The following is a 17,575-nucleotide window of genomic DNA, read 5'->3' on the forward strand; positions in this document are numbered from 1 at the left end:
TACTTCAGTTATTTTTGCTTAATTTGCTTAGGTAATATGATTAACAGTTTTCGAGATGTTTGGTTTTGAAGACTATAGCCCTTTTTTATTTTAATTCGAAAGTTGTATTTCTTTCCTTTTTCAGATAGAAAGCAACTCAATTAACAAAAATTAAAAATCATGCACTGCCAAACACTGACAGCTAAAAATGGCTGTTTTCTCAAGTTTAAATTTACGAATTTTTGCTAAGTGCCTCCTACTTTTCATCAATAAAACGAAACAAAAAAATTGTGGAAACTACAGGATTTGATTGAAGAGTAATGAACCCTTCCGCGCGGAGCGTCTGCCAAGCGATCAACCGAATCAGCTGGTGTGGGAAAATGATCGTTGGACCTTCCCCTTCCACTAGAAACCGGTAACAGTTCGCTGGCAACAGCGGTGCAGTCAACATCGCTCCGCACGTGAAAGCTGTTTTAAAAGTGTGTTAGGATTTTGCAGTGGCGAAAATGCAGCGATCGTTGGAGTAACGTTACTCGATCGAATTTTGCGTAATGCTAAAGAAAACGAGTACCGAAACCTGGTGCTTTAAGTACGATCCTGAGGGCAAGAGAGAGAGTGTGGAGTGGCACACGAGCCAGTCGCCACGACCCAACAAGGCGCGCATGTCGAAATCCAAACCATGCTGATCATCTTTTTCGACTCTCGAGGCATCGTCCACAAGGAGTTTGTACCTCCGGGAAGCACTGTAAACGCGGCATTTTACAAAGAAGTGCTCCTTCGGCTGAAAAACCGCGTCGCGTGGGTTCGGCCCGACCTCGTCAACAATTTGACCCTTCATCACGGCAATGCGCCGGCGCACACCGCCTTCCTCTGCACCTCTGCATTGGCCAAGATGGGGCTTCCGGTGCTTCCCCACCCTCCCTACAGGCCAGACCTGTCTCCTCCGGACTTCTTCTTGTTCCCGCGCTTGAAAAGAAAGCTGAAGGGGAGGCGTTTCGACTCCATCGAGGCGATCCAAAAAACTGTGACAGCTGAATTGAACGCGATTCCGGCGGATGAGTTTAAAAAATGTTTTCTGCAGTGGAAGGACCGCTACCAGCGGTGTATTGACGCTCAAAGGTTCTATTTTGAAGAATATGAGTTGTATAGGTTTAATAAAACTGCTTAAAAAAATAGGGCTCATTACTTTTCAATCAAACCCTGTATTGTGAAAATTGTTTTAGAGACAAGTAAGTTTGTTCAGTTAATGAAAAAGAATTATTAAGCTAATATCTATTTTGATGGAATAAAGTATCCAAGGCGAAACTATTAAAGGTGGTATTTGAAAACCAGTAGACTTCTTTTTTTTTTGCCGTGTCCGTGTGGCCAAGGATGATAGAATACAGGCTGCGCTTTCGGAATTCACTGTGTCGTAAAAGCTCAAAAGGAATGGGAATTACTTGTTGCTGAAGAAGAAGAGCAGGCCAAAGCAGTGGAAACAACCAAACACAGGAAATTATACGCATACACACACTTTCTTGCCATGCCGTCTTCCACATTTCCTTTTCTGTTTTTTCTTTTTTGGCGGGACAGACTAGAAGCACAGCACTCAGATACAATTAAGTCCATTGTGCCCCGAGTGTAGCGCTTTTTAATTTTCTTAAATCTACGCGACCTCCGAAGAAATCTGAGTAGATCTTGTGGTGCCAAGCAGCCAAAGTGGTAACACAGCAGTGCCAAATACCTCAAGGCTGATTCGAGCAAAGACGGGGGGGTCCGCCATCTCATCCTCCTCTTTACAAGCTGGGCAGACTACATTGTCTGAGATGCCCAACCTTTCCATGTGCTTCGCCCACAGAAAGTGGCCCGTCACCAGTCCAACCAGCCTCCTACAGTCCCTTCTGCTTAGTGACAAGAGGAACTGCGCCACTGCGTTGGACATTACAGGTAACATCAGTTTTGTCCATCTGCAGCTTCTCTCTGCCTGCCAAACTCGCTTGTGGGTTAGAGTAACCCGTTTGCTAACCGTGGCTCAGGTGGCGGCATAAGGGAGTGGCAGAAACCAAACCCGAGCCAATGAAGTTGGCATCAGAGCTTATTCTGGCTAAAGAGTTATAGATCTCCTTACCCACGATACCCACGTGTCCCAGAACCCCCGTTAGCATCAGGCTATTATGTCTATCGACATAGCTCAGCCTGAATTTAGAGGTCTCGACTACACTTCAAGTGGTTGGGAGGACTATCTAAGGCCATGAGCGTAGCATGAAGCACAAATGCATGAATTCCAAGAGTAAACTGTAGCTTTTCCCCGCTGGGTTCTACGTAGACCCCAGAGCCGGAGCCGTGCTCGGTCCTGGAGCCATCCGTGAAAATGCGAAAACAGTGTTTGCCGGGCGCATAAAAACACAAACAAACTGCATTTGGAGGCTTAAAACTAATTTGTGTTTTCACGGTTTAACACGCGGCACTTCGTTTTCATTAGTCTGATTAGTTTAGATCTTACAAATCACAATATTACAAAGCCATTAACATGAATGTATCTACCCGAAAGCTGAAAAATTTAACAAATAACACATAACAAATAGGTTAGGGAAGCTTTGATATAATTGTTGCTTGAACCCTGTGCTTGGGCATTTAGCCGAGTTCCTCCTGCTATTTGTGATGTGCGTCCTGATGGTTTTCCACAAATTGTACGCGCTACAGTTTTAAGTCGGCCCCGAACGGCAGATAGTTTTTCATGAAAAGCTTTGGAATGTCAGAGATCCAATCGAAGGTTTGCCATTGCCTACCGTTATGAGAAAAAACTTTTTCTATCAGTATGTGTTTCATGCCCGAGACTTCACGCCTGTGTACTTCCGTCTGGTCGTCAGCGCCCAACCAATTCGGCTTCAGCGGCCGAATGTATTCAATAGTTTTTATATGTTCTCACTGGAGTTGCTATAGCTGAGTCTGAGCGTGATTACGATTCGTTTGGTCTGAGTTCGAAACACATTGAGAAACTTGAGGAATTTAAATTAATACAAAATATTTAAAAGGTTATGGCATTGCTAATACTTTATTCCTGCCAAGAAAATGTTTCTCATAAGTTTCGTGCGGCGCTTGAAGGCAGCATAAAAGTTTAGCTATCTTCATTTTCGAGTCAACATCAAGGTACACAGGGTCGGCGAAAGAGGAAAATTCCGAGTATTGGGCTAGCGAACCTTGAATGAAGTCTGCTTTGTTGGCACTTTCACTCGGTGATGCCGAATTTTTATTTGATTGCGAAAAATTGGGACTATTTTCGTCTTTTTTATACTTGATGAGGTATTTGCCCATTTTATCTATTTTCCGGTGCACGAGTAGCACTCAATTTCAAAGGATTTTACAGGCAATACAATTCGTGTGGACCATGCATACGTATATATGAAATGACAATAATAACGAACAGCTGATATACGCATACAGAGAAACTGAGAGGCTTGAGAATTAACGCCTGTTTCACAAAAGTGGCGCTTTTAGCTTTAGATTGGATCCAATACTCGGTGAATTGCGAGTACACGTACATGGCACGGTACGTACGGAACTTTACTGGTGACCAAATCAAAGAGACGGCACTGCTGATACGTACTGAGGTTAAGCTTAGTTAGTAGCATCTCTTAGAAGAACACAAACGAAGTTTCAAAGATCGGTATATCTCTTTGCGTTTGGCATTCGCTTGAATCGATGAAGACGAATGATTTTACTTTTCCATCGCGACAATGCACCAGCTCGCGCCTCAGCAACTGTGGTCGCAAAATTAAGGGAAATAGGGTTTAAAGTCAATCCACAGTCCGCCTATTATCCAAACTTGGCGCCCTCGGATCCCCTAGATCTCTCGGACTACTATTTGTTTCCCAAATTGAAGCAATGGCTGGCAGGAAAAATATTTTATTCAAACGAGGATTGCAGAAACGAATGGTTATTTTTCAGACTTGAACAAATCCTATTATTCGGAAGGGATGAACAAACTACAACAGCGTTGGAGGAAATGTAGAGAAGGAGACTCTGTTGAAATATAAACAAAAATTTACCACAAACGATTAAGTAGTTTTTATTTTTGCGCAGATAAACGACCTCCGTATATAAATTTGATAAAAATAAGTGTGGACTTTGTTATTCTTCAACTTGAAATACAGGGTCCGCCATATAACTTTACGGAAATAAAAATGCTATAAAAAAGAAACTACTCAATATTTTTCCCAACTGTTTTTTTTATTTTGAAGTACAATCGTTCCGTATGGCCGCCTCGGCTAGCCATGCACCATCTCATGCCGCGTCATACCAAGGTCTTTACGCAAAATTCGTCTCAATGATGTCTCCGAAATGTCCAATTGTTGAGAACGACGGTGAACTGATGTTCCTGGTGATTCACGAACACTCTCGGCCACAGCAGCAATATTTTCGGGTGTACGCACGGTTTTTGGTCGGTCACGCGTTGGTTTGTCAATAAGCAACCCAGTTTCTCTTGCTTTTTTCGCAAAGTAACGCACATACGCTTCATTCGGTGCTTTTATTCTTCCCATTGCCGTACGTAATTTTCGTACACATTCCACCATGATTTTCAAAGTAATGTGGCAATATTTCCCAGCGTTCTTTGAGCGTATACACAACAATTTTCGTTCAGCTGAAGAATAAAACTAATTTTCTGTCAAATCAGATGGCAGCTAAGTGTTACCATTCTTCAAATAATACCTAGTTCAAATCCGTAACGATAGATGGCGGGCCCTATATTTAAAAGAATAGCAAGTCGCGCCTAAAAACAACTTTTTATATTATATTACTTTAGTCTCCTCTCGTGCTTTCAACTGGCACTGCTATATTTTAACTGGCAGAAAGGAAGGATGCCGGGTGCTAACCCTCGGTCGAAGGTGATCTATTTTTCTGCTCTTTTATTTCCCATTTGTCTTTTCAGTCCGAAATAATCCTTACTGTAAGATTAGTCTCTAACCAGTTGTTTTGGCAGATTACAGGCAAATTGTTTACTTGGTTCTGTAACACACAAATACATATGCATACATACATATGCACCTTTGTAAATTCGTTTAGCTACCTCACATACCCAAATATGTATTCTGATGTGTAACATTATAAACTTATTAGGATTATTAACATAAAGTGGCGACGACGTACTTCGTCGAAAAATCCGCATATTACTCGTTTGCTTGCGATATAAAGTTTCAAGGTGTTGTTGTGCTACGCTTTCGTAAAATTCCGTTATTTTTTTCCAAGTGAGATATTGATATGAGAATTTCGCATTCCTAACTTGGTGTGAGATTAAAAACGCGCACTCACCCCCATCTACTCACACACCCATATACATGGCACATATACGCATACGTAAAGCATACACACATACCTAAGCAGGTTATATATAATATTAATTTTTTAAACGCATATCTGAAGCGTCACAAGAACAGAAGCAACTTATTAACGAAGCATACGCGTAACGCCCCTGCAGGGTAATCCACTTATTACCGAAATGATGTGCTTTGAGTGAATTTGGTGTTATGACTACTTAGTTCGCTTTCCACTTCTTACCCATTTAAGAAACCAGCGGAATATGCACAGAATGATTCTGGGAAGTGTGCCTCCACGAGCTAGGCGTTTCTTTTGATAGGACGAAGCCAGTACTAAATTTGGCAGCTGATAAGCTCGGCATCCCTTTTGGATGGTTTGGAACTGCTAAGTATTTTAAGCTGTAACTTATCACACGCTTCTGCAGTAGTCAAAAGGTTAGCTAAAGGGTGTTTCAAAAGATGCGCTTATGTGTTGTTTTAAAATAAAATATATAAAAACTCAGGTTTCACATCATTTAAATGCCCACCATGACCACGTCTACAACACGCCTAATTGTTGAGAACGTCAAGATATTAGTTATTGATGTTGAAGGTTGTACAGCAACACTTTGGGCTACAGCTTTTGCTGCTTTTAGTCGATTTTATCGTAAAAAATACAAAAATAACTACATTTACAAAAATAATTAAATTTTTTTATAAATTTTTTTAAGTAGAGTTTTTAAAAATAATGGTCAGAATTAAAGAATTTGCCTTATAGAAAACAATAATAATATAAAACAAAAACATCTAATTTTTTCCAACATTTTTTTGATTTAAGTATAAATACTTTATCTTAGAAATTACAAAAATAATAAATTAATAAAAAAATCATTCCCCAAAACTTTGAACACAAGAAAATAAAGTTTTCCCAAAAATATTTGTTAAAAAGTATATTTTATACTAAAAAATATAAAAATTATAAAAACAATAAAATGAACCGAAAACATTTGACTTTAAAAACTTGATTCCCGAAAATTTTTTATAGAAAAATTAAAAATAAATAAAAAAATTAAAATTTAAAATTTATGAAAATAATGCAAAACAACCCCATATCAAATTTTTTTAGGAAAAATTTAGATTTTTTTGAAAGTACTTTTTTTGTTCAAGTATATTTTATCCTAAAAATTAAAAATTAAAAATAATTAAAGGAACTCTAAAAAATTCCATACACAAATTTTCAATAAAGATTAAATCTCAATCTACATTTTCTCTTTTTCTACCTACGCCCGAACCACTTTCTTGAAATTTTTTCACCAACCTTTGAATTGTCGACTCATTCGGATGATTATTTCCTCAAAAAAAAAAAATAAACAAATTTTGCGATATGCTTTTTTCTTTAAGATCGATTATTTTCTTAAAAGTTAGGTTAGGTTAGGTTTGGCAGCCGCATCGCACATAGAGACAGCGATGCCACTTAGACCACGAAATGGGTCCGTTTTGAGCCGCGGAGGTTGGGAAAATTTCTCTCTCCAAACTGAATCATCCTGAGCTTTTGACAAAGCGTAAAAGGTTGTTGATACCTAAAGTGTATAGATTATCTATATTCGTTAAGAAGTAGGATTTTAAAAATCGGCACCTGCTTCTGGCTAGAGCCTGTCATGTACAAAAAAGGTGTTGAATTGTTTCCAACTCCTCCTAATTTCTGCAGCTACGACAGAAATCATGCGTATAAACGCCTAATTTGTTTGCAAGATTTCCTATGACACAATGTCCTGTGAGGGCCCCTACTAAGGTCCTAATTTGACAAGCTTAGATTTAGCCTTGGCCATGTTTGCCTGGCAATTTCACAGGTATTAACACTGATCCATCTTTGATTTGCAGAACTGATTAGTGCGGCCTTAATGAGAAGCTTAAAAGTTGCGAGAGATAAAGGGTGGTTAAATTTCAAAGACCGATGTCGAAAGTAAACCACACCTAATCGTCAAGTTTTTTTCTGCATTTCATTCGACATTTTTCAATTTGAGACTAGCTCAATTTCAACCATGGAAAGATGCACAATCGAGTAACGCGTTAAAGTTATTCATGCTTATTATGAAAACGAGCGTTCAAATAAAATGCATATCGCGTGAAGAAAATCATCTTCAGTGATGAGGCACATTTTCACCTTAGTGGATTCGTCAATAGGCAGAATTGCCGCATTTGGGCGAATGATAATCCAAGAGTGATTGCCGAAAAACCAATGCACCCACAAAGAGTGACTGTTTGGTTTGGTTTATGGGCCGGCGGCATCACTGGGCCGTATTTTTTCCAAAATGAGGCCAGTCAGGCAGTTACTGTGAATAGTGTTCGCTATCGTGAGATGATAACGAATTTTTTATGACCCGAATTGGAAGGTATGGATGTGGACGATATGTGGTTTCAACTGGTCGGTGCCACTTGTCACACAGCTAACGAAACAATGGCTCTTTTGCGCGAAAAATTTGATGGCTGAATAATCTCTCGTCGCGGCGATGTCAATTGGCCGCCAAGATCATGTGATTTGACACCGTTGGACTTCTTTCTTTGAAATTATTTGAAAGAAAAGGTGTACGTCGATAAACCAGCAACAATTCAAGAGCTAAAGGATGACATAATACGGCACATTAACGGCATAGAACCTCAATTATGCCTCAGCGTCATCGAAAATTTGGACCATCGGATGGAGGTGTGCTGCCGAGGCCGCGGCAGCCGTTTGGCCGATATTTTCTTCCATGCATAATTGAGCCATACTAATATTATCATAATAAAGAGAAGTGGCAATGGTTTCTTAAAAAATTGTATTTTATTCAATGTCAACACCGGCCCTTGAAACTTAAGCACTCTTTATTTCCATAAAATTACTTGTGTGCATAAGTTAATAAGCTTCAATAAATGTTACGCCTAGTTCTATCGTCTTAAATTGTGGATCTTTACTTGCCAAATGTCATAGATGACATAAAAAACGGCACCGTTTATTAAATATTCATCACCAACGTCTAGGTGTCACTTTTGAAATAGCCCTTTTTTCTTTATTTATTTATGTATTTCTTAGATTATTGTTTTTCCGTCAAAACAATTAATAAATTCAAATTCCCTTAAGACCCAAATGACGCTGCATGGTATAAATTTATACTATTTGTCGAGGTCAACATCGCCAAGATGAAGGTTATGAGAGTCAACCACAATAAAGCGAGACCTATAGTGGTTGACGGGTATCCGGTGGAATTTGTTGAAAGTTTCTGCTACCTCGGTTGCACTATCACGGCAGACGGGGGAGCAGATGAGGAGACTAAACAAAGCAAGGGTGGCGATCGGTTGAATTCATACATTATGAGCGACTTCGCAAACATCCAGGCGCTCCAAACTGCCAATATTCAGCTCAAGTGTGAAATCAGTATTGTTGTACTGAAGTGAAACATGGCTTGCTTCTTTCACCATCAAACAGAGGCTACAATCTTTCGTCAACAAATGCCTACTTATCATCAGTAACATATTCTAGCCGAACACCATCAACAACGACGCGCTATGGAGATCAACGGACCATCTTATCGCAAATCAAATGCAGAAAGTGGCGATGGATAGGCCATTTATTTTAGAAACTATCAGATAGCATCACGAGAATGACACTGGACTGGAACCCGCAAGGGAGCTGAGGTCGCGGTCGGCCAAAGAATACTTAGACAAAGTCTATGTTCCGCGAGTTAGCAGATGAAGACATTATATGGGACGCCACAAAAACAACAGCCCAGTACCATTTGTGATTGAAAAGTCTTGTCGAGGCTCTATACTCCCGAGCGTTCGTTAATAAGAAAACAAATAGTAAAGTGATTCGAATACGACGAAGCTTTATAAATTTTGAATGAAGATTTTTTTCACCGATTCAGATTTTCCCTGCCGGGTCATTTTCCTAATATTTTCAATACATTTTTCCGTACATATGTATGTATGTGTACATTTATTTCAAGATTTCTGCGTGCGTCTGCAGTTGTTGAGATAAAATGAAATGTAATGCAATACACTTTTATTAGCTTGCAGAAGTTTCTACTGTATACATTTTCAAAAACAAAAAAAAAAAAAAACAAATTTATATGTATTTTTATATTATTTAGAATAATCAGCTCAATATTAAGCTGATAAAATTCGGGCTCTGCTTTTAGTGATATGCAAATGAGTCCACATCGAGTGGATTGGATTCAAAATCATGTTAAATGAGCAATAAGGATAAATAATTTTTTACGTAATTTATGGAATTGGAAAAAATTAATGCCAATGCCAATGCTTTTGACTCTGTGATTTTCTTTTAACAACAAGCGGAAAGCAGTTTTACCTCCAATTTTTCCAATTAAATTAGGATGATTTACATTTGTGTTAAGATGATGCAAATGTTTCAGTGCTTTTAAAAAATGTTTTTTTTTCGAATTTTGCATAAATAATGTTCCAGTTCTTAAGTCGAAAACTTACGAGTTATGTTTCCATGCTATAACATTGAATTAAAATAGTTGAAAAACTTCAGTTGTTGTTTTGGTTGATAATGATGCTAATAGTTTTTTTGTTGTTGGTGTTGTTTCGGTTGATAATGATGCTTACAGCTTTGTTGTTGTTTTGGTTGATGTTAATAATGTTGTTGTTGTTAGATATTGTGGTTTATGTGTTGTTGGTGTTGTAGCAATTCTTCAAGCCCTGCCAGTGTGGTGCAGTCGCCGATCGTCATCGTCTACCTCATTTCACGATAGGCCCAGGAAACATGCTTTTTCGACGGGTGGGATCCAAAGGAAGAGGGGTGTTTGATGAATGGATTTAAGGTGGCATGTAAATAGACGGTTAATAGTCATCTTTGTTGCCGCTTGGCTCAATTGACTTGATTGGCCAGAACTAAAAAAATCCATTATTTTCTCGGTAGATGGCTGAAGTGATCGATATCTCGTAAAGTATCAATCAAACAGTTTAAGGTTTATGCTCGTTGTCAAGGTGATATTTCACCTTGCTTTGTTGTTCTATTCGATATTGTATGGGATTCATAATGAAATACATTTTTTTACCACTCTTCACTTTTTACACTCATTCATTCCATTCTCAATTATTTTCTCAATTATTTATATCATCGTAAAACGAGATTCGTATTACTAAAAAGTCTCCTTTGTATTTTTCTGTATTTAATGCATATTTTTATTAAGTGCACCTACTTTATTCGTATAATATTTTTAAGAAATGAATCTAATGTCGGCGTCGCTTCGACTCTTTTTCTTTCATTTTCAAGCAGACGCCACTGCCGCATTTGACTCATTAAAATGTAAAACTCTCATGATTTATGATCGATTGTTGTTGTTATTGTTGTTGCAGTAGTTCATAAAGTCCTGCCAGAACGGTGAGTGAGTTTGAGGGGGCATGAAAAGAGATGATTAGTATCGTGCGGGGTGTCCTTCACATGCCGAACATTTACTCAATAATTTGGGTATCGATTCTGATAGATAGGAGTTTGGCAAGCTACAATATCCAGAATGTAATGGAGCCAAAATTACGCGGCTCTCACGAGGCAGCTGAAGCTCTTCGTCTACGTTAGGTGCTGGTTGGATTTGCGAGTTTAGAAAGGGGGTTAGCGACTGATTTGTGGCCGTGTTTGATCCTGGATCTTGTCATAATAATCTCCTGACTTACCTAAGGGCGCTCAGCCTCTAGTAAGTGCCTGCAAGGGTGATTCCTACGGTAGTAACACAGCAGGAATTGCTTGCTAAGTATCTTGTTATGCCTCCTAACCGTCATAATGGAAGCTTTGTTGTGGAGATGTTGCAGAGGAGACAAAAGGAGGCAACCCGTGATTGAGCTGATTTCAGTATTCTGACAGGTTTGAAGCTTTGTTCATTACGAATTAATAGTACCAGAATTTCAGTAATCAATTTTATAGAAAGTTTAATGCAACTGGAAGCCAGAACTGTCTCGATTAATTTTCGCTAGAAATTTCGCTTTTTGGCATTTTATTAATTCACAAAAACCTGGTCATAGAAAACCATTCGCAGATCTTTAAATATTAGTTTTGCTCATGGCTCAAAGGATGTCGCCAATTTATTTGCTAAGTTTTTCAGCTCAAATTATGTTCCTCATAATGGCATTTCTACCTCTTCTTTTGAGTCAAAAACAAATTCTGTTTTCAACTGAAATAAATATATTGTAGGAGAGCGGATGCCAATCTAAGGGCTAAAAATCTGAATGCCTAACCCTAGGTTGGAAACATGGGAAAAATACTAGAACTTTGCTCAGATTGTTGGCACTTACTGAGATACGAAAGAACGCTTTTTAATCAATCTCAGGCATAATAGAAAAAAAACAATTTTTTGAAAAACTATATTTCTAACTCGACCTCTTCGCAGTTTCTTTGCGATTCCGGTATATTTAATTTCTTCGAGAAACAACACAATTCTTACTTAGTTAGCTGTTAGCTATGATACAACTGATGGTCGGTCCTGATCGCTACCAAAATGTTGCGCCAATCGCCTCTGCAATGCACGCTTTGACGCCAGTTAAAAACCGCAAGTGCGGACAGGTCGACGTCGAATTGGTATTTTCAACGTAGATGAGGACGACCTTTTTTGTGAGTACCACCAGTACATTCCGAAAAGAGCACCATCTTTGCTGGAGTGTTATTGTCCATTCGCTCAACGTGACCTAGCCAGCGCAACCGCTGAATTTTAATGTGCTTCACTACGAAGGTGTAAGGGTACAGCTCGTGGTTCCATCTTATTCGGTATGCATCATTCACGCAAATTGGACTATAGATCTCGCGAAGAATTTTTCCCTCAAAAGCTAATAATAACCGCGCATTCCATCCAAGACTCAGCGCCACACAGACGAGACGGATTGATAGTGTTTTTTCGTGCATTGAGAGAGAGCTCTACTTTTCTAAGAGAGAGCTCTACTTCTCAGTCTAAGGAGCGCCTGCTGGCAAAACTTATTATTCGCTGGATCTCTTAGCTGACGTTGTTGTTGGTGTTAATGCTGAATAATAGGTAGACAAAGTCCTTAACTACGCCGAACGCATAATTGACAATAGCAGCTTGCTTTCCAATACGCGTAGACTTTTTGGGTGTTGACACAAGGTACTTTGTCTTGCCCTCGCTTACCGCAAGACTTCCTCGACGGAATTTTTTTCAAGGCTGAAGAAAGCTGCACTGACCGGCCGCTGACTAATGCCAACAATGTTGATACCATCAGCGTAAGCGAGCAGCATGACGCTTTTACACAAAATAGTGGCGTCGCGAAAAATTTTCTCCATCATCAAGTTGAAAAAGTCGCACGATAAGGAATCGCCTTATCTAGTATCTCTTAATGGAAATTATTCCGCATTTATAGTTGGTATTTTAGTAACGGGTAAGTTATTGTTCCGTGCAAAACGAAAAGCGCGGACAAACTTTGTCTGACCATAAGGTGGGAAAAATTTTAGTATGGAGAGAGAGAAGCCTTAAATGCGAGAGATTGTTTTAATGTTAAAAAGAAGCAAAACTGTGATTTTGCATTACTTTCATTTGAAAGAAAAGTACGGATGTACCCAGCGAAGTGGTAGAAAACCGAAACTTAGCGCTAGAGATGTGCGGGAGATCAAACGTTAGCTATAAATAAATCAAATAGCCCTGCTGAAATTAAATACACTCTTCATTTCGAAATTACTGCCAGTCGTTTGCAACAAATTTTGGAAATGGATGCCAAACCAGAATATCTAAAACGAATATCTGAATCTAAGTTAACCAGGCGACACAAACAGGCCAGACTTACATTTGCATACAATTACCAATGGGGGGGAAAAGTAATGTTTTCGATGAAAAAGAATTCAAACTGGACAGACCGCATGGCTCCCAAACGTTTTGGATGATAAAGGAAATAAAAACGAGGAGAGAATGGCTCGCAATTTCAGAGGGAGTACTGTCAAAGTTTGGACAGCCATTAACGTCAAAGGCAAAACGTTTATATGTTTCATATTCATAAAATGAATAGTGTCAAGTATAAAGTACTTCCCGCCGAAGCACACTGTGACTTTTTATCGTTTTAGGATGCCAAAATTAAAAAAGAAAAGTTCTGCGAAAATGATTTTCTTTCGGTATGTTGTGTAAAAATGACCAAATTTTACGACAGTGTACTCAAAATTTATCAAAACAATAGTTTTAAGAAAGATAACCGTTTACAAACACAAGCCGGTGCGTCAATTGAATAATTTTTATTTATTATCCGAACATCGCTGTGAAGTTTGTCAAAAGATATAATATAATACGAATAAGTATCAATTTCAATTGAGTATTTGCTGATTAAATTTCAACAATTTTGTACTTCAGGGGTAAGTAAGGGGATTATAAAGTTTTTACTATCGATACAAATCCGCTCAGTAAAATATCACTAAAACAGCCATAGCTTAATATTATTTTTGATATTTTACTGAGAAAAACTTATATTGATCCATCGAGTTCCGTCCATTCTTTAACAGCGAAACGACCTTTAGAATTCTGTGTTTCAGATACTGGAATAAAATTTTGCTACAATTTGCTACCACAGCTTTAAAAGAAATTTTCATGGCGAGTCCTCGGAAAGAACTTTTTGAAATTTGGCTGACGAGCTCAAAAGAAACGGGTCGTGATGCGGTGTTAGAGAAAAGAGAAGAGACGTGGATACTAAAAAGCTAGGAGAGCGTATAAAAAAACTGTGTTACCAATTTTCTTCAAAGTGGGAGGGGTCTTGCCCGTGTTCTAGCCCGTAATTATAGTTGGTTATCCAAGAGTGAAGACTTTGGAAAATACCGTCTTGATGTTGGACCATCAACTTCATCCTCTATTAGATCCAATGTAGGTAGACCACATGTGGCGTTTTCCGATTCTTCTCTTCGCACAAAGAAAAGAAAAGCAAAGAGTCTTTTAGTAGTATCAAATAGCGAACAAGTGTTAATGGCGGCAGAAATGGGACTTAGATCAAACGGTAAGATAAATTCCGCAATATTATTTAAAGAGCTGTGCTTGTCTTCACCGTCAGAGGTACTGTGTTGAAAAAATCTCGACTTTCGAAAGAGCGCAACAAAAGTTTATCGCCAGACCAAGCACTTGCGCTGATAATAGATGCAAATGATTCAAGACATGACTATAATATGCATAGACAGCATACAGCAGAAATAAATCCCAAATTATATCCGTCGTATAACTGCATAAAAAAGTCCAAAGCTTTATGTTACCCAGAAAAAATCACAGTAACCGAAATTGAGTTGCAAGCGCTTATTGATCATAGTATAAAAAGGTTGTGTAACACACAAAAAGAAGTACTGCTGTCGATTCCCAGTATTCAAGAAGTTTTCGTGACTTTCAAATGGGGTTGCGATGGCTCGGAGCAAAAACGGTATAAGCAAAAGTTCAGCGAAGAAAATCAATCTGATAGCAGCATGTTTTTTGTTTCACTCGTACTTCTCCAAATGTATACTCTAGTTAATGAACGTAGAGTTGTTATATGGAGGAACTCTGTTCCATCATCAACCAGATATTGCCGACCCAATAAATTTTTGTTTGAAAAAGAAACGCGAGATGCTATTGTGAGAGAAGTAAAGATTGTGGAAGACCAAATTTCTAATCTTCTTCCTACAATAATTAAGATGGAAAATTTAAACTTTAAAGTTACTAGTACACTACTTTTGTGTATGATTGACGGTAAAGTATGTAATGCACTTTCAGCATATACCTCATCTCAAGCGTGCTATATATGTGGTGCTTCAGCGAAGGATATGAATAATTTTAGCGCTTTGTCGGAACGGAAAGTTGACGCAAACATGCTAAGATTCGGTATTTCACCACTTCACTCATGGATACGGTGCATGGAGTGTATGTTGCACATTGCATATCGGTTGGAACTAAGGACATGGTGTGTAAGCGGCGCCGAAAATAAGGAAAAACTGAAACAGAGCAAGGAAAGCATTCAAAGCGGATTTAGAAACGAAACTGGGCTTTTAATTGATATGCCAAAAGAGAAATCTTGCAATACAAATGACGGAAACACAGCACGACGTTTTTTTAGTAATGCAGAAGTTACTGCAGACATTACAGGCATTAACTAATGTCTCTTAAAAAGGCTTTTCACCATATTGTCTTGCTTAGGGTGTGAATTTCAAATAAATGCTGAGGCCTTTGAGGTATACGTGAGAGACACACGCGATCTTTATTTGAGGGAATATTAGTGGTACAATATGCCAGTCAGTCTGCATAAAATACTGTTCCATTCAAGACATATAATATCGTCATGCATGGTTCCTATTGGTCAGCTTTCCGAAGAAGCGCAAGAATCGAGAAATAAAGATGTCAGATGCCAAGAAGAAAGAAATCGATGCCACGACGACTTCAACTACAGTTACAATCAAAGGTGGATCCAACACAAATTACTAAGGTTAAGGTTAACCCATCTTCGGCCGCTACAAGAATTCGACATAATTTTTCCATTTCCTTTTTAGTCAGTGCTTATAGGACCACAACCAAGAAAAATTAAAAAAAAAAAAAAAATTCTGACCATCGGTGTTTTAGATATGGACTGGTCGAAAAATCGACCACTGGCCAAAAACCGTCAAATATATTAAAAAAAATGCAACATTTATGAAAAAAATTTAGCACACAAAGTCAATTTATTTCATTTTATTTCAAATACAAATATTTTTTTGTTGTTTTATTGATAGAAAAGTCAGCTTACAAATTTTTATGATAATCATCAAAACATTTAGTATGTAAAGGAATATTGCATTTTTTGCAAGTAAAAATAGTATGTTTCTTGCAAAATTTACACCGCCAAAATTTGTTTTCAATGCTTCTCATGACGGCGTGTACCCTTTCATTGATCCGAGGAAGGTTCGATGGACCTTCATCTCCATGTTCGTTTTCATACTCGTCCTCGTCCTCGTCCTTGTCGTAATTCAATAATTCTGTTGTGACTTTATTCTATAATTTGCCACCGCATTATCATGGAGATCCACACCACCCATGCCATAATTATACTCTTGAATAGCTTTTGGCTGCGGGATAGTGAAAGTTTGTTTTTTCTTCCGACAATATCTTTTAGTGCTAATAATTGGATTGACTGTGGAGTTATTAGTTATAACATTGACTACAGCATTATCATTCCACCGAACAGTAAATATTTCTTGCTGATGATCAAGTAGTTGGTCAGATGTTCCTCGTATTTCTTTTCTTAAAGGAGAATCGCGTATAGTACCAGCTGCAAAAAATCGACGTTCGTTCAGAGGGCACATTAGATGGTATGAAGAGAAAAAAATGATCAAAGAAAATGATGTGGCACTCAGGGTCAGATACGTTGGCAAGCAAGTCTAAGACTGTTTGTGCGCCTAGACCAATAGTTTTATCGTGAGGGATTGCTGCTCCCCCGTACAATGAACTAGAAAATAAGTACCTACTTTCAGAGCACAAGCACCATGTTTTAAACCCAAACCGGATTGGCTTTCCCTTGATAAACATTTTGCAGGAGTGGCGTCCAAAGTATGGAATCATCTGTTCGTCTATAGAGAGATTATGACTAAAGACTCCAAACTGCATAAACTTTTTGTTGAGAGCGTCAGTAATAGGACAAACTTTCGCAAAACGGTCTGCTGCGTTTAAATTCGTGTTGTCAGCGAGATAGAAAAACTGCTTAATTTTTTTAAACCAATTACGACTCATAGCCCGCTTCACAATTGGAACTCCCATGCCCGGTCGAACAGACCAGTAGTGGTCAATGTGTGGCAAAGTATGGTACCCCGATAGGTACAATATTCCAATAAACCTACGTATTTCGATTGGCGTGATGTTAATTGGAGCATTGTGTTGGTTTGCATACTCATTTGTGAAAGTGGTAATATTTGTGATCAAAAAACAATGTAAAGAGATCATAGGGGGATTTTGAGCCTACAAAATAGTGCAATTATATATACGTTTAAAAAAAAGGATTGATTGCTTACCAATTTCTGAAAACATTTCTTCCAATTTGATTGCTTCCACATTAATTGCGGTCCTTGCCCATATGGGACGGGCAAAATCCGATTTACTCAAGCGAAAAACTCTAGAACTAAAAATCTTAGCGGAATGCCAACATTCCACCGCTGCATCCCTTTTAGGATAGTTCCGCCCTAGTTCGATATTAGACGAATGAGAACTAGTTCGATTTGTAGGTATTTTCTAATAGTCCCGTACCATCCAATATAGGACAGGTTCGTTTTTGGAGGTAAGGTACTAGTGCTGAACTAGAATTTTGGTTCACTAGTAGCGATTTTCCCTGCAGGGGTATTACCTTTCCTATACCACAAAGATAAT

This window comes from Anastrepha obliqua, chromosome 1 (genome assembly GCF_027943255.1).
Source record: "Anastrepha obliqua isolate idAnaObli1 chromosome 1, idAnaObli1_1.0, whole genome shotgun sequence".
NCBI classification, from domain to species: Eukaryota; Metazoa; Arthropoda; class Insecta; order Diptera; family Tephritidae; genus Anastrepha; species Anastrepha obliqua.